Genomic DNA, 19564 nt, shown 5'->3' on the forward strand with positions numbered 1-19564 from the left:
CTTACTAGAGTTGTTCTTTATATCTAGTGCATGCATAACAAAATAAGAGATTTGTAAGAAAACAATGTCCCTTACATTGTTAATTTCGGTTTTGTGGGCACAAGTAAGGTCTCCTACCTTCACTTGTTCTTGAGCTATGATGAGTATTAGGATGATCCTCCAAAGACTCAAAGTATAGAAGCCACTCCTCTTGATTGCACCCAAGATTATCCCTTATCTCTACTAAATAATATGTGCTAGATATTTGTTTAGTAGTTTACCTTAAAATTGATTACTAATACTCATATATTACACTAATAATATTAGTAATTTGATTGAACAATTTAGATTGAATCTTCTCATATTTTAGATGAAGATTAAAGAGTAGAGAGAATAATGCATAACATTTGCATGTATTTTGAATGGACAAGAATATAGAGAATGAGTAGAGAACAAAAGTCCTCTAAAGTGGAGGAGGTGTACCGGTTTTAGGAGGGGTAGAGGACCAATATATGGTCCTTCACTTTTGCTTTTGTTCTTATCAAAACCTTAGGCATGTAAGGCTAGGTAAGTAGTATCATGATGATGTTATTTTAGCTTATTAAAATAAATCACCACCATCCACTAAACCCTCTACATTTCGGTCCACTTCCATAAAATGGACTACCATTTTATTTTGTCAATTTGTCATTTGTCACACAATATGTTACATGTAGTATGTTACATGTTATTAATTAATTTAATGCATATTTATCACATAAATATCATTTTATAAATTAATTAAATTACATACAACAAATTGACTAGTGATACTTGATCACATATATAAAATGGGTCATATAATTATAATTCACAACATCTTGTAATTATAATTAACCATTCATTCTTATCTCTATCGTTTCTCAAACAATGAGCAATTTTAGTAATAAAGCATTTTTATTACTAAAATAAATCTTATTTAATCCCATTACAATAAGATATCAATTTTCTCTCTCACAAATGAATTGTTCAATTTTATGGAATTGATCAACTTGTATCGTCATAAAATTAATCAACTTTACTTATTAGGGCATCATCCTTTAAGTGTGACCTTAAGGGATCAACTGACCACCACCGTCCTACGACAGTAACGTCAAACTCTAGCAAGCCAATCGTTACCGATTAATGTTAATCAGTTGACTATATAATGAATCATCCCTTATGTATTCTTTATATGAGATTTAATAATGATATTAAATCATGTGATCGCACTATTGTTGAGGACACATTTTCCAACAATCTCCCACTTGCCCGAGACAAGTGTGCGTCACCAATTATGTTGTCCTATTACAATCTCCCACTCAATGCAAGGTGCCTTGCAGGACGTACTTACATTTGATCATATCTTGAGTGGTTCCTCGATCTAGAGGGTAACTATCTGACCGGAATAATCTACCATAAATACCTTACGAGCGTGGCCACGCATTTATAGTTAACTATTTCTCGAGTGGCCTTGAGATTTCAAACAATCCTGACAAGGGGTGGACAATTCCTATCGCACTATTCCCTTTGTTCAGCCACAGTTCATCATAATCCAAAATATACCCAGTTTGACCTCATTTACGAAGTCGTAGAGTATAAATCAAAGCTAATCAGAAACTTGTGCCAACTTGGGCGAATAGTCTCTAGTCAAAAGAATTGACTCATAAGAATACTATAGTAGCTCTTGCCACGACCAGGCTTTATGAATTACCAGAACTCTATAAGCGGTCACTGCCCGACAGAGTGTCCCATACAATCTGCCTATGTGATCGACTAGTCATCCCATATGACTCTATAGCACTTGAACTTGCCATCAATCGCATCACACTCTAGTCACTTCGAGATGTCACCTCATATAAGTAACTAGGGGCGAATACCATGTCAATCCAGTTCAATTTAATGGGGTTCAATTTGTCTCAACAACCCATTTGGATACAACAAGGTAACGGGTGAGTTTAATAAAACTCAAACGATAAATGCGATTATCACATATAAATAGTCAATACACTATTACTACTTCATATCTTATAATCTTTAGTGTATTATTAACACTCGTTGAAATGCAATAAAAGCTTGGCAAGTGGATATACCCTATATCCATATATTCCAACTTTGTCAATTGCTATTTCCTTCAATTCAATGTTATTTCTAATAACCTGAATTTATCTCTAAGTATTTGTCTAGTCTTCTTACTAGACTTGGGCTCTTTAACTTGAAAGATGCTCCCACTGTTATCGCATAACTTGTGATAAAGTCATTTGTAGAGGGATTCACTCTTAATCCCTACGTTGACCATTTTTATCACAATTTACTTAGATTCCTTTTGTAGAATTTGCAATGCGCGAAACTAAAACACTTTTTTAGTTTCTTGATCCTAAGTCAGTAAGACATCCTAGGATTTCAACAAATCCTTTTCGGTTTGGAAACTAAAGTTTGTGCAACCCTTCAACACATAACTTAGTTCATCATCCAAATATATGAACAAATCTTCAATTGTTCTTTAAGGCTTTCACAAGACCATATTATGGATTAACTTGTTATTGACTCATTATGCTCCTAGCATTGTTAGAAATTCATTAATCTCAATAATTTACATATTCATATATGTTCAAATTTATTTAGTCATAAAAATAAATCCTAGATCTTATGCATGCAAACTAAAGCAACATAAAAGAAGAAATCGCCAATCTTACATTGAGGTTTCGGATATTAGGGCACCAACAAGATCACGTTCTTGAGCTTTCCTAATAATGGATGAACAAAAGGTCCAAAATAGAACCTCTGCCAAAAGTGAATCCCCAAGGAAAAACCCCTAATAACTAATATTATTTTGTACTAGAAATAATACAAGTCTTACTTAAAATTTGACACAAAATAAATTTTGTTCTCTCTTGTATTTTTTCGGCCAAGAGAGGAAAGATTTATGAGGATTTTTATTTCTCTAAAGTTTCACAAGGTTAGAGAGAATTGATTATTTCTTACACTAGAAATATATTATGAAGTAGTAGAATAAATCATAGAGGAAAAACCCTCTATATTTCCCTCTTGGAAAACCGGTGGGGAGGGGTGACTAGTGCCCAATGCATGAGCTAGTTTTTCTACCCAAGAAAGAAAAGGTATACAAGGCTACTAGTTAGATTTAATCATTGTGTTTTCCACTTAAAATAAACACACAATATAAATCTTATACACCCTCCATTATTTTAGCAGTTTTAACATAAAATGGATAGTCCATTTTATTTTGTCATTTGTCAATTGTGACATATGTGACATGTTACTTGACATGTGAAATTGCAATGTATTTTATTAACATATTAAAAATCAACATACTCATAAAATATGTCATATACAAAATCGACTAGTAATTCATAATTACTTGTACCAAAACGGTTTATCAAATTATAAATTACAACATCTTGTATTTATAATAAATTATTCATTCAATTTCAAATTCAAATTGTTTCGTAAACAATAATTTTATCTAAGTAATAAAACAACTCAATTACTTAGACCGTATCTAATTTAATCGAATTATAATAAGACACGTTAATCTCACTCACAAATCATCCGTCAATTTTAAGCAATTTAATTAACTCGTATCGGCATACGATTAATTAAATAATCAATTAAGGGTATTTCCCTATAGGTATGACCTAAGAAGATCAACTGATCACCACCGTCGCACGACAGTAATGTTAAACTCTAGTAAGCCAATCATTACCGATATGTGTGGACCAGTTGACTGTAAAATATTACATCTCACATGTATTCTTAAAATGAGATTTAAACATGTGATCATCATGATCGACAGTTGTGATCGCATTATTGTCGGAGGACACATATTCCAACAATCTCCCACTTGTCCTCGACAAGTGTGCGTCACCAATTCTCTTGTCCTATTACTATCTCTCACTCAATGCAAGGTGTCTTTCAGGTCGTACTTGCAAGTGATCATATCGAGAGTGGTTTCCTCGATCTGGAGAATAACTGATTGATCGGAATTATCTACCATAGATACCTTCCGAGCGTGGCCACGCATTTCCAGTTCATTACTCCTCGAGTGGCCCTGAGATATTGTTATAACCCGACAACAAGGGGGACAATTTCTATCGTACTTATTCCCTTCGACTAGCCACAGCCATCATAACCCAAAATATGCCCATTTGACCCCATTTACGAAGGTCGTAGTAACATAAATCAAAGTTAATCTGAAACTGTGCCACCTTAGACAAACAGTCTTTAGTCAAAAGAATCGACTCATTAGAATACTATAGTAGCTCTCGCCACGACCAGGCTATATAAATTTGCCATAACTCTATAAGCGGTCATTAGCCCGACAAAGTGTTCCTAACAGTCTGCCTATGTGATCGACTAGTCATCTCACATGACTCCATGGCACTTGAACTTGCCATTAATTGCATAAGTGACTATGGGCGAATACAATGCTAATTCATGTTCACTTTAATGGGGTTCAATTGTCTCTACAACCCGTTTGGATGTAACAAAGTACAAGGTGAGTTAATAATAACTCAAACGACAAACGTCGACATCACATTCGGGTAGTCAATACCATATTACCACCTTGTGATGTATATTGTAAGTGTGTAAACACTAGTCGTTTGCAACATGAGTTTAACATACCATGTGTCCATGTGTTCAAACTCCTGAATTGCATTTTCCTCTATTTTCATATTTGTCTCACATAGCATGAATCTTACCAAGTACATATCTAGTTTCCCAAACTAGGTACAGGTTCTTTACTTTGAGAGAACTTTCTTGTTGTTTATCACATAACAAACGAATTATGGTGGACGACATAACTTGCACTAGTCAAGTGTTCTTTCAACTCATAATGTACTAGGTATATGTTTTGTAGGATCTTGCAACAATTGTCAAGATGATTAGCCTAGCACTTTTCATAAGTCCTAGCAAATTTTGAAAATACTTGTTTTGAGTAACTTCTTACTATAACCAAGTATCATTTCAAACTTCTTATTTCTCCTTTTTAGCTTAAATAGCTTAGGATTTTCACAAATCCTTACGCGTTTTCGAACTTCAATATGTGCAACTTCTTGTCACATAAGCGAGTGTTCTGTCAAACACTAGAATAGCTCATTAGTTCTTCTTGAGAATTCGTGACGATTCTTCTATGGCTTACCAATGACTCATCATGCTCTTAAGCATATGATTCATTATTGGACATGTGCATGATTATTCCAATGGCGGAAATATTAGTAATTTTAATCATGTAATCAACCATTCTTAGGTTCAATGAATGACCATGAATGCTTATGGTAATTCTGTTGGGAAATGTGTCCTCAACAATAGTGCGATCACATGATTTAAATATCATAATTAAATCTCAAATTAAGAATACGTGAGGGATGATTCTTTATACAGTCGACTGACCGTCATTAATCGGTAATGATTGGCTAACTAGAGTTTGACATTACTGTCGTGTGACGGTGGTGGTCAGTTGATCCCTTTAGGTCACACCTATAGGATGAGGCCCAAATAGATATTTAATTAATTGTATGTGATACGAATTAATTAATTCCTTAATTATGGGAGTGCAATTTTGCGTCTTATTTTAATGTGATTAAATAAGATTAAATTTAGTAATTAAGTGTTATATTACTAAATTTGTTGAGGTATTATATAAGTTTTGAGGTAGAGATAATTAGTTATTTAAAGTTACAAGAAGTTGTAATTTTAACTAACTAGTGATTATGGGACCCATTATATGATGATATAATGGTAGTATACTACTCAAATAGTGGAGTGTATATTATATTATTAATTGTAATATTTAAGTGTTAAATGATTACATTAATAATTAATTATGTAAGATAGTTGAACATATGACTTATAAGCATTTGTGGGACAAATGACAAAAGGCAAAAATGGACCATAATGGGTCCATTATTTCGGCCATATTAGAGAGCAAAAGATGCTCATGTTTTGTCTTGTTCATTTGTTAGAATATAGTGTGATAGTGACACTCCTATGACACATCTTACAAATATGTCTCCTACACTCTACCCATCAAAAGCAACAAGTAAAAACAAAAGGGAAAGATTCCCCCTTTGCACATCACCAACGGTTTTGTGCTCTTATAATGAGCACTTGTTGCTCATTTTCATATCTCTTGTTTTTAGCTTGTTTTTCATATATATCTCATCACATGCAAGATCAATAAATACTTTCTACAATACTAATACTCATCATCTATTATTAGAGGTAGTAATACAAAAATATTAGTATTATTAAGGTAACATTTCTACTACATATCTAGTTAATATTAGTAGGAATTTTTGGGATTAATCTTGGGTGCAATTTATTGGAGTGGCTTCTATACTTGGAGTCTTAGGAGGATCATCCATCACATTTAGCTCAAGAACAAGTGAAGGAAGGTGACCTTACTTGTGCCCATATATTTCGAACCATACAACAATGTAAGGAACATTGTTTTTCTTATAAATCTTTCATTTAGTTATGCATGCACTAGATCTAAAGAACAAATAATTAACAAGTTAATTAGTTCACTATTAGAGGAGTCTAATAATAGGTATATGAACCTAACAAGTGGTATCAGAGCATAAGGATGTTGCATGCATAATCGGTTATTGTTTTTCCGAGTTAAAAGGTTAACATATAAAACTAAAAATTTGTGATTTATAAGTATAAGCCATGAAATCACCATGCATGTTATATATTCTGGTCCTAAAATGTTTTTAGGTCATTTTTATGATTCATGGAAATTTATAGCTCATTTTAAGGATTTTTGGTCATTTTATTACATTTTTATGACTAAAATGGGAATTAAAATGCTAAAAATAGTTAAATTTCGTTTCTGACCTTAGAAAATTTATATGACCTCACATGCATATTTTACAAGTTGTGTGTAAAAGGACGAGTTAATTTGATTAATTTTGCATGATTTATGATTTTTATGAGATAAAAATGGATTAAAGGAGGTAAAATGGTTAAAATTAGTTAAATTTCGAATTAAGCCATGATCTTTTAATATGATGTCACATGCAAGATTTACAGAGAGTATGTAAATTTCTAGATTTAAATATCTTTTTTAGCATGATTTATGGATTTTTGAGTAAAAATGGCATAAATAGTGACTATTTTAGCAAAAATTAGCTAAAACGTATTGCATAGCTTGATAAAATTATTTTAAGTTGCATTAATATCCCACTAATCAGATCTAAAGTTGTAAAAATTATTGGAGTAATTTTCGGATACTTTATGTATTTTATGAGATAAAACCGATAAAATGCAACTATATTTTCTCAAAATTAATTCGAAAATTTTAACCATGATTTTTGACATTATGAGTGTCATGGATTTATTCCAGAATGTTCAGAAATTTAAAATTCAAATTTTGAAACTTTTATGATTTAATTTGGATTTATTTCATAAATATTGTGTTTTTAAGGTCAAAAATGAGCATAAAATTAAATCAAGTTGAATTATTGTCAAAAATTAAGTGATGACTGATTTTTGAGTCCTAAAATGTGTTAGGATAATTAACTTGAGCTTAGATGTGATTTAAGTGTTAATTAGTGATTTTAAAAGGTTATTATCACGCATTTCCATGAAACCGGGTTATATGTACGACATAAGTTAAATAGGGCGATTTGGCACATCATTTGGCATGATAGATACATATTATAATGCTGCATATTTCAATTTTTGAATATCTTTTATTTATATAATTTTGAATTATGTAATTTTATCTTAGTTTGGCCTTAGTTTAATCAATATTACCCGTAATGAAAGGGAATATTGATTCGGTTGTAATTTAATGTGATCTCGAATCACTTTTATTTTATTTTTATTAGTATTTCCATTTTACAAATGTATAATAGGAATAGCTTTGTATTTTTATTATTATTTGTAATTATGGAGCATCTTCAAGACGGTGCCATTCGGAAAGGTGATCCGACGAAGACGGTGTCTTGGGAGGCGTGCCATTTGAAGATTCAAGGGACCAATGGAGTTGGTTTCCGAATATGTAATAGATTATTTGATTTTCTATTTTAGGAAGGCCATACTAGGAATTTCATTTATTGCTTTGCATTTCTTTTAATATGTTGCATGCATTGCCAAATCGCCATAACAACACATGCATATCATATCGAGTCATCGACCGTGTCAATTATAATTATCGTAGTTCACCGCTTTAGTTCACTTAAAACGTGATAGATAATAAATTGACAAGACCTCTCACATATAATAATTGAGATAAAGCCTTACCAAATAGTAGAAACCCATGAAGTACCAATTTCATGAGGGAGTTAATCCGGCTTCACCGTAATACAAACCTTGTTACGTTGGCGAAGTGGGGTAATAAAATGTTATTACATCGAAATTTGGATTGAGCTCAACGGAAGTATTGTTGACCGTAGTCGCATGTGTTCCGGGCTAAAGATGAGAATTAGAGTAATTTTTATCGACCGAGAGTTCTAAAAGTAGAATCGATTAAAAGGTTAATCTACCGAGTTATATTAATGAGGGATGAATCGGCTCACCGTGCCCGAGTTAATATGAATTTGGATCTCGGAATCATTTATGTAGTTGGGTGGAGGTCACTATATAAATGCAATGCTTGTAGTTAAATTTACGAGTATTATTAAAATGATAGATGTTAATTATTTCATTCATTTCCGTTTTTGTAGTTGATTGTACGCAATGAATTCATCTTATACTCCTACACTAATCACCTAAATTCATAGCTCCAATCATACGATGAAAAATGCTCCGATTATGACAATGATACGATTAGAGAATTACGCGTTGGCTTTAGTAAGGATGGAAATCTTTGCCTTTTTACTACTTCTTCACCTCCCACTCACATACTCATGCCTACCTCTCAGGTAAGAGGATCTTATGAGGGGAATCTCACAAATTCCAAGATATCCTTGTTTGATGAAACAATAAGAAATATCAAATTAAGTGGGAGTTCTAGCAAGAGTGTCCTTGCAAATGAAAGAAGTGTTGGTATTAATAAAGGAAAAGCAAAGAAAGAAACCCAAATCCGATTGTGAATTGGAAGTTGATAGTGAGACTACCACTAAACCAAGATGGGTATCCAATCCTACCATGAATATCATTATTTTAATGTCATGGGCCAATGGAAGCATATTTGCCCCAAGTATTTAGAAGATATCAAAGTTGGGCTTGTTACTCCAAGTGGGACTTGGAAATGTGGAAGAGCTAAACAAGAGTGATATGAATCTCCGACAACGAAATGGAGCTCGGGTAGCCACCACTTCAAGAGAAATTTATATACTTGTTTTTGCTAAATAGCTTTGAGTTATGATTTACATAATTGTTATTATGTTCCCACTTAGTCTAAATCATTATTTCCATGTGAGACATGAAAGGATCTATATTTTGTCCTCAAAGACAATTGTTGTATTTTATTGTAAATAGACATGGATGTGAGCCATGTCACTTATCTTTATGATACACAAGTTTTAGACAGTTCCAACTCATGTAAAGATATCTACATAATACGCACCAAAAGACTCATAACTGGTAATCCAAATGATATGTACATTTGATTTTTCAATTAGGTTACGTAAATGAGAAACGCATTAAACGCTAGTGTTGACTAGAATTATTGGAACATTTGATTTTCAATCATATGGAATATGCGAATCTTGTCTCCTTTGCAATATAATTTGCACTTCCTTTAGTGGTAAAGGGACACAAGCAAGTGATTGTTTAGACTAATACATGCCGATGTATGTGTTCTAATAAGCATCACCGCAAGGGGAATTTATGACTACTTCGTCACTTTTACCAATGATTCAAGTAGATAAGGGTATATTTACTTAATCTAATAAAAGGTGAAGCATTTGAGAGATTTGAGAAATTTCTAAAATGACGTAGAGGACCAATTGAATAAAGTTCTAAGCATTACGACCCAATCGTAGTGGCAAAGATCTAAGTAATAAATTTGATTTATTAAAGATGGATTATGACCTAGCGTCACTACCCATAAGATCAAACTAATATGAGTCGGTTTGAGTTGATGAACTCAATTTTGGGAATTTGCAATCCAAAACAGACAAGTAATTCTAATTGGATGGTCAACCATGAGATACCTAGAATAGAGAGTCTATTAAACAGCTGACATGGATAAGACTCGTATATTATCTAGCTGCCATGTTAGGATGGCCCTTTGAAAGCTAATACATAGTCTAGATGAACTCCTAATACTCCGTTAAATATATATGTTTGTGACTCACAAAGCTATCTCTCATGAATATTGATATATTTCTGAGAGATAGAGTGGGAGTAGATTGAATCGTCACAAACATCTCTTATAGTTGATATGTTACTTTGTGAAAGTAATTGAATTATAGAGTGGGAGTTGGTATTGAACTATTATCTATGAAGATAGTATGAGAGCATAGTTCAGTGGGAGTTTATCGCACATGTCTTATTGTTCAAAAATATTACTTTGTGAAAGTGATAGTATCACGACCTTGTTACATACAAGCCGAAGCATTACAATCTAAAAATTGTTGCTCATGAGTAGATTTACTTTAAAGTGAGGGTCTCTTTAAAGGGAAATAGAGCTTTAGAGTACACAAATGCATAAGATTTACATAAAGATGTTGATCAAGACAAATTGTGTTAGGAATTGCCGCATTTCATTTTAATGAAGATTGGCAAATAGAATTCGCTTTTCTAAAATGGGAATTTAGAGAAGGAAGTGTTTTAAAAACACAAAACCTTAGATGAAGATCTAAGAATCCTAACATATTATGCGTAGCTTTCTTAAGTGATCCCAGAGTGGTCTTAAGCAAGCATTAAAGGATTATACTTTTCGTTCATGTGATTATAGTGAATTGTTTCATTCACATGATTAAAGAATCATGATATACATGAAGTTAAGTGGGAGCTATAATTGTTTTTCCATGTCTTATATGTTGATAACATATTAATTATTGAGAATAATGTACCAATGCTCTCTTCTGGCAAGAGTGATTGGGAGACTAGGAAAAGGTGCAATATACTTTAGATTACCGAATCTATGTGAGAGTATATTGGCATAGAGTTGAGAGTCTTATGAGGATAAGATCTTTCGTATCTGTTGTAACAACAACAAAGTTGAATGGCTTATTCATGATGATGAAAGTGGAATTACTATGATGGAATCATAGTCGTTCACTGAACCCATTAAGTTGTTGATTACATGAAATCGATTACTAATGTTTCCGCCATTAGAACGATTATGTATGCCAACAGACGCACGTTCTGTGATGTACCATATGCTAGGTATATTATGAATCAATAATAAGTTAATACATTAGATGGGCTTGTGAAAGCCTTAAAGTGCAATTGATAACTTGTACATATGTTTGGATGATAAACTAAGTTAAGGTGTTGAAGGGTTGCACAAACTTTAGTTTCCAAGCTTAATAGGATTTGATGAAATCCTAAACTAATGTTATTGACTAAGGAGTAAGAAACTAAGAAAAGTGTTTTAGTTTCGCACATTGCAAATATCTACGAAAGGAATCTAAGTAAATTATGATAAAATGGTCAAGGTAGGGATTAAGGGTGAATCCCTCTTCAAATGACTTTATCACATGTTATGCGATAACAGTGGGAGCTTCTTTCAAGTTAAAGAGCTCGGGTCTAGTATGAAGTCTAGACATATACTTAGAGAAATTCATGTTATTAAGAGATAACATTGAATGGAAGGAAATAGCAATTAATCAAGTTGGAATATATGGATATCGGGTATATCCACTTGCCAAGCTTGTATTGCATTTTAACAAGTGTTTTAATACACTAGAGATTATAGAATATGAAGTAGTAATAGTGTATTGACTATTCATATGTGATAATCACATTTATCGTTTGAGTTTTATTAAACTCACCCGCTACCTTGTCGTATCCGAATGGGTTGTAGAGACAAATTGAACCCCATTAAAGTGAACTGGATTGACATGGTATTCGCCCCTAGTTATTTATATGAGGTGACGTCTCGAAGTGACTAGAGTGTGATGCGATTGATGGCAAGTTCAAGTGCCATAGAGTCATATGGGATGACTAGTCGATCACATAGGCGATCGTATGGGACAATCATCGGCGATGACCGCTTATAGTTCGTAATTCATAAAGCCTGGTCGTGGCAAGAGCTACTATAATATTCTTATGAGTCAATTCTTTTGACTAGAGACTATTCGCCCAAGTTGGCACAACTTCTGATTAGCTTTGATTTATACTCTACGATTTCGTAAATGAGGTCAAACTGGGTATATTTTGGGTTATGATGGACTGTGGCTGAACGAAGGGAATAGGGCGATAGGAATTGTCCACCCCTTGTCAGGGTTGTTTGAAATCTCAAGGCCACTCGAGGAGTAGTTAACTCGAAATGCGTGGCCACGCTCGGAAGGTATCTATGATAGATATTTCCGGTCGACGCTTAATCTCCGGATCGAGGAAACCACTCAAGATATGATCAAATGCAAGTACGACTGCAAGACACCTTGCATTGAGTGGGAGATTGTAATAGGACAAGAGAATTGGTGACGCACACTTGTCGAGGACAAGTGGGAGATTGTTGGGAAATGTGTCCTCAACAATAGTGCGATCACATGATTTAAATATCATAATTAAATCTCAAATTAAGAATACGTGAGGGATGATTCTTTATACGAAATCAATCGATCGTCATTAATCGGTAATGATTGGCTAACTAGAGTTTGACATTACTGTCGTGTGACGGTGGTGGTCAGTTGATCCCTTTAGGTCACACCTATAGGATGAGGCCCAAATAGATATTTAATTAATTGTATGTGATACGAATTAATTAATTCCTTAATTATGGGAGTGCAATTTTGCGTCTTATTTTAATGTGATTAAATAAGATTAAATTTAGTAATTAAGTGTTATATTACTAAATTTGTTGAGGTATTATATAAGTTTTGAGGTAGAGATAATTAGTTATTTAAAGTTACAAGAAGTTGTAATTTTAACTAACTAGTGATTATGGGACCCATTATATGATGATATAATGGTAGTATACTACTCAAATAGTGGAGTGTATATTATATTATTAATTGTAATATTTAAGTGTTAAATGATTACATTAATAATTAATTATGTAAGATAGTTGAACATATGACTTATAAGCATTTGTGGGACAAATGACAAAAGGCAAAAATGGACCATAATGGGTCCATTATTTCGGCCATATTAGAGAGCAAAAGATGCTCATGTTTTGTCTTGTTCATTTGTTAGAATTTAGTGTGATAGTGACACTCCTATGACACATCTTACAAATATGTCTCCTACACTCTACCCATCAAAAACAACAAGTAAAAACAAAAGGGAAAGATTCCCCCTTTGCACATCACCAACGGTTTTGTGCTCTTATAATGAGCACTTGTTGCTCATTTTCATATCTCTTGTTTTTAGCTTGTTTTTCATATATATCTCATCACATGCAAGATCAATAAATACTCTCTACAATACTAATACTCATCATCTATTACTAGAGGTAGTAATACAAAAATATTAGTATTATTAAGGTAACATTTCTACTACATATCTAGTTAATATTAGTAGGAATTTTTGGGATTAATCTTGGGTGCAATTTATTGGAGTGGCTTCTATACTTGGAGTCTTAGGAGGATCATCCATCACATTTAGCTCAAGAACAAGTGAAGGAAGGTGACCTTACTTGTGCCCATATATTTCGAACCATACAACAATGTAAGGAACATTGTTTTTCTTATAAATCTTTCATTTAGTTATGCATGCACTAGATCTAAAGAACAAATAATTAACAAGTTAATTAGTTCACTATTAGAGGAGTCTAATAATAGGTATATGAACCTAACAAATTCCATTTTCATCGATAAGAATAACCTACGTTTCTCGTTGATTTGATGTGCATATCTTAATGCCTATCCAACATCCCATGATGTGATTGGATTCATCTTAGTCCATTTTCATCCAGAATTGAAAACTCAAATACTTCTTTGTGAAGATAGTACTAGCTCGTCATTCTCAATGAGTAATGAGTTATAAATTTTACAATATGATTGCTCCCACTAAATTTCATGTCTTCACATGATAATTTCAAACTCCCACTCAATTCCACATGTTTCGTATTTGACTACTCAATCGAAACATTTCAAGAATTGAAATACATTTTGCTTTGCCAAGTTATTAAGATAAAACCATATATGTTCCCAACATATCCTTTCAAAATACCTATTTTGAAAAGGTTTCAATCTTAAACTTATGGAAAGAGATTTTAATCTCTAACTCATTCATTTTTATAATGATGCATAGCAATGTCATTATTTAAAAGTGAAATCCCATTTAATTCACGACCTTCAAAATACCCTTTTCGGAAGGAGGTTTAACCATTTCATTTTCATAATGAGGTTAAGTAATGACCCTAGCGTGGTTAACAATTAACTTAGCTCTTGTAGACATCGGCATATCTTTCTTTGCAACTTTTAGTCATAAATCTCATTTATTTTCAAGGATGCAACTTTGTTTCATTTAGGCTCTTAAGTAAATATCAATATTTAAACTCTACTTATATCTAGGTTATAGACTAGCCAAATCTCTTGTTGAGACTTTTCTTTACTCATTTTCTATCTTCTTTCATTTTCTATCTTCTTTAGTCATTTTCTATCAAAAACTTTCTTTTGGTCTCCTCGTGTAGTTATCTTAAGAACATATTCTTTTGATTACTTCACTTGGTCTCTTTTGTCATGTAGATCTCATCTATTCGAGACCATAGATCTCATCTATTCATGTATACTCTCTATTTAGGTATACAAATCATTCTTTCTTTCGTAGATCTCATTTACTCAAGCATACAAATTATTCTTTGTATTCTTTGTGTCTTCATTTTTCTCCCACACTATATTTAGAATGAATACACTAGATATTCAAAGATAGCTTATGAGACACAAATAATGATTTTGAAGTAGAACGAGGACTATCTCATAGATTGACTAATATATTTTAGATTTGATGAGTGTACTTGGTAATTGACATTCCTTTAGAAGAGTTCATCAACTCAACATCACTTTATAATTGATCATACACAAGCCTTAAGCTTGTGGACATATAATGAATCCTATTATTATGTTGTCTATGGGATCATCTTAAGTAGATGATTATATGTTTCTATGTGCAAGCATGTAAAGACGAATATTTAGAACAAACAAATACGATAAAAGGGGTGACTTGGGTTGCAAGCCAAGCCACCATAATCCAAAATACAACCATTGTTTAGAAAGGATCAACCATTTCCATGTCGAACACGGAAATCAAAATAGTTCTAAAATTCATAACATTAAAATAAAGACAATAATAAAAGCCAAGCTTCATCGGTAGCTACTCCTAGCTCCTTCATGATTTGTCAAGCTTGCTTCTCTTTTCCCTTGTCTTTGCTTGGAGAAGGCCTTATTTACAATAAAAAAAGGGGATACATTATCACAACTTTGTATCAAAATACCATAGTTGAATTAGAAACATAAAAGAAAGGATAGTCATTTACCTACTGGAGTGATCTTTCCAGCTTTGATGTCACCAAGATACTTGGAACAATTCCTCTTCCAATGTCCAACACCATTACAATAATGGCATTTATCAAGAGGACCCTTCTTGGTTTTGGAAGTGCTAGCTTCAAAAGTCTTAGCCTTGGTGGACATGGGAGCTTGCCTCTTACCCTTTTTCCCATTCTTCTTGAACTTCCCCTTGCTCTTAGTGCTTATATTAAGCACATCCTTAGGTGGGTTAACATTTATCCCCATGTCTCTTTCGGCTTGCACAAGTAACTTGTGTAACTCTTCAAGAGACACGTCCTTGTCTTGCATATTGAAATTCACCCGGAATTGTACATATGCTTTGACTTTGGATAAGGAGTGAAGAATCCTATAACCAATGAGCTCTTTGAGGATTTCAACCTTTTGAAGTTTCAATATCTCGACTAACTCCAACAATTTGAGCACGTGAGGGCTAACCTTTTGGCCCTCCTTGAAATCGAGATCAAAGAATGCCGAGGTCGCCTCATATTGGACGATCCTCGGTGTTTGTGAGAACATTGTCACAAGTTTGGAATAGATTTCATTAGCGGTGCCCATTTTAAAGGCTCTCCTTTGGAGATCTGCCTCCATAGCAAAAATCAACACATTTTTCATAGCGGCGGACTCTTTATGGTAAGCCTCATATGCTTCCCTAGTGCCGGCACTCGACCTAGCATTAGGTTCGGGTGGAGAGGCCTCGGTGAGGTAACGAAGCTTGTCGTCACCTTAGACGGCTAATTTGAGTTAGGCATCCCAATCGGAGAAATTTGACCCATTCTTTTCAAGTTTACAACGATCCATGAAGGATCAGAGCCATGAAACATTAGTGAGAGGTGTGGCGTTGGTGTTTGGTGCGGCCATTTGTTATGAGAAATAAAAGTGGTCTACAAAACAAAAATAGAAGGAATAAAACACTTGTCGTTTTCAAAATAATAATAAATACTCGTAAATGTTAATTTAAACAAGTTTTATAGCATTTATCTAGCGACCTCTACCCAACTTGATAAATGATTCCAAGATCCAAATTCATATTAACTTGGGCACGGTGTGGCCGATTCATCCCTTATCAATATAACTCGGTGGATTAACTCTTTAATCGATTCTACTTTTAGAACTCTTGGTCGATAAAATTACATTAATATTTATCTTTAGCCCAAAACACATCCGGCAATGGTCGAGAATACTTTTGTTGAGTTCAACCCAAATTTCGAATAAATGTGTCCATGATCCAAATCCATATTAACTTGGGCACGGTGTAGCCGATTCTTCCCTTAACAACATGAATTCGGTGGATAGACATTTATCACCCACTTCCCCTACGTAACAAGGTTTGTACCCCGGTGTGGCCGAGCGCACTCCCTCACGAAATAAGTTTTCATGGTTTCTACTTTTTGGTAAGGCTAAGTCTCAATTGTTTATTTTAGCGAGAGGTCGTGTCAATTTATTATCTATCACATTTTAAGTGAACTAAAGCGGTGAACTACGATAATTGTAATTGACACGGTCGATAAAATTGATTTAAAATGCATGTTTAGTTATGGCGATTTAGCGATGCATGCAACATATAAATAAAATGCAAAGCATAAAAATAAAATCCTAGTATGGCCTTCCGAAAATAGTAAATCTAATAAACTATTACAAATTCGGAAACCAACTCTTTTGGTCCCTTGAGCTTCGGTCTTGTAAACGCATTTCAAGGCAACACTTTCTTTGATGGATCGCCTTCTCGAATGGCACCGTCTTCAAGGAACTCCGGAATAATTAAATTACAAAATGAATTACATAATTTCCTATTATACATTTGTAATAAAAATAAAAATAAATCTATTAAATTACAAAACGGTGATACAAGATCATAATAATTACAACCGAATCGATATTCCCATACATTTCGGGTAATACCAATTAAAACTAAGGCCATACTAAGTAAAATTACATAATTCAAAAATTACATAAAATTGAAATATGACAATTATAAATAAAATGCAGCATTATAATATGTATGAACATGCTCTATTTTATGCTAAATCGCCTTTTAAGAGCCAATATCGTATATTAATCGGTTTTTACGGATTTGCGTGATTTAACTTATTAAAATCACAATAATTACATAAATTCATATTTATGTACAAGTTAATTACCCTAACCATCTTAGGACTCAAAATTAGTCTCCAGTAACACTTTTGACAATAATTAAACTTGATTTCTTATATTGTTCATAAATGGACCTAAAAATACAAAATTATGCTATAAACTTCAAATTAAATTATAAAAATTTCAAATAAATTCGAAATTTGAAATTTAAACTCATGAACATTCTGGAAAAATACCATGACACTCATACTGTTCAAAACTTAGGTTAAAAATTTCGAAAATTTATCGAGAAAAACAATGTTGCGGTTTATCGGTTTTAACAATTATGACCATAAAAATATGAGAAAAATTATTTTTATCAACTTTTCATTTTTAGATCTGAAGTATATAATAAAATGCAACATGTGACGTTTTTCCTTTAGTCATGAAGTATGTGTTAGCATTATTACTAATTATAGTCACTATTTATGTGATTTTTCATCAAAAATTCATAAATCATGCATAAAGACTTCATTATAGCCAAATATTTTACACACATCTTGTAAAATTGCATGTGACAACATACTAAAATTTCCATGACCAGATTCGAAATATAACTCATATTAACCTATTTACCCATTTAAATACGACTTTAACTTGAAAAATCCATATTTCGAGCAACAACTCATTTTAATATGAAAATTTACAGGACATCAGTAGATAATATATATGAAAACATATCCAAAAACCACTGAAAAATTCGAAATTTAACTATTTTTCGTCCAAAAATGACATTTTTATCATAAAACACACATTTTAATGCCAATATTATATAAAATGAACAATAAAATCCATAAATAAACCAAAATGTCCTAAAAATCACTTAGAACCAGAAAGTTTTAACATGCAAAGTTATTTTAAGGTTTATCTTCATAAATCCAAACTAATTAGTTTTGTATGTTAATCATATAACTCGGAAAAACTATAAACCGATTTGCATGCAAACAACCTAAGGCTCTGATACCGCTTGTTAGAAATTCATTAATCTCATTAATTTACATATTCATATATGTTCAAATTTATTTAGTCATAAAATAAATCCTAGATCTTATGAATGCAAACTAAAGCAAGATAAAAGAAGAAATCGTCAATCTTACATTGAGGTTTCGGATATTAGGGCACCAACAAGATCACCTTCTTGTTAGTTCTTGAGCTTTCCTAATAATGGATGAACAAAAGGTCTAAAATAGAACCTCTCCCAAAAGTGAATACCCAAGGAAAAATCCCTAATAACTAATATTATTTTGTACTACAAATAATACAAGTCTTACTTAAAATTTGACACAAAATAAATTTTGTTCTCTCTTGTATTTTTCGGCCAAGAGAGGAAAGATTTATGAGGATTTTTATTTCTCTAAGTTTTCACAAGGTTAGAGAGAATTGATTATTTCTTACACTAGAAATATATTATGAAGTAGTAGAATAAATCATAGAGGAAAAACTCTCTATATTTCCCTCTTGGAAAACCGGTGGGGAGGGGTGACTAGTGTCCAATGCATGAGCTAGTTTTTCTACCCAAGAAAGAATAGGTATGCAAGGCTACTAGTTAGATTTAATCATTGTGTTTTCCACTTAAAATAAAAACACAATATAAATCTTATACACCCTCCATTATTTCGGCACTTTTAACATAAAATGGATGGTCCATTTTATTTTGTTATTTGTCAATTGTGACATATGTGACATGTTACTTGACATGTGAAATTGCAATGTATTTTTAACATATTAAAAATCATCATACTCATAAAATATGTCATATACAAAATCGACTAGTAATTCATAATTACTTGTACCAAAACGGTTTATCAAATTATAAATTACAACATCTTGTATTTATAATA

General features: G+C 32.7%; 1 long non-coding RNA gene across 1 annotated transcript; it reads left to right on the forward strand.

Annotated features, from left to right (window-relative positions):
• The first annotated feature begins 6079 nt into the window (after positions 1–6079).
• On the forward strand, positions 6080–9352 carry LOC141630014 (uncharacterized). The gene is made up of 2 exons (XR_012537407.1): positions 6080–6455; positions 8889–9352. It is a non-coding gene; the product is annotated as an uncharacterized LOC141630014 (long non-coding RNA).
• The last annotated feature ends 10212 nt before the right edge of the window (positions 9353–19564 follow it).

The sequence above is a fragment of the Silene latifolia genome, chromosome 2, assembly GCF_048544455.1.
Source record: "Silene latifolia isolate original U9 population chromosome 2, ASM4854445v1, whole genome shotgun sequence".
Taxonomy (NCBI): domain Eukaryota; kingdom Viridiplantae; phylum Streptophyta; class Magnoliopsida; order Caryophyllales; family Caryophyllaceae; genus Silene; species Silene latifolia.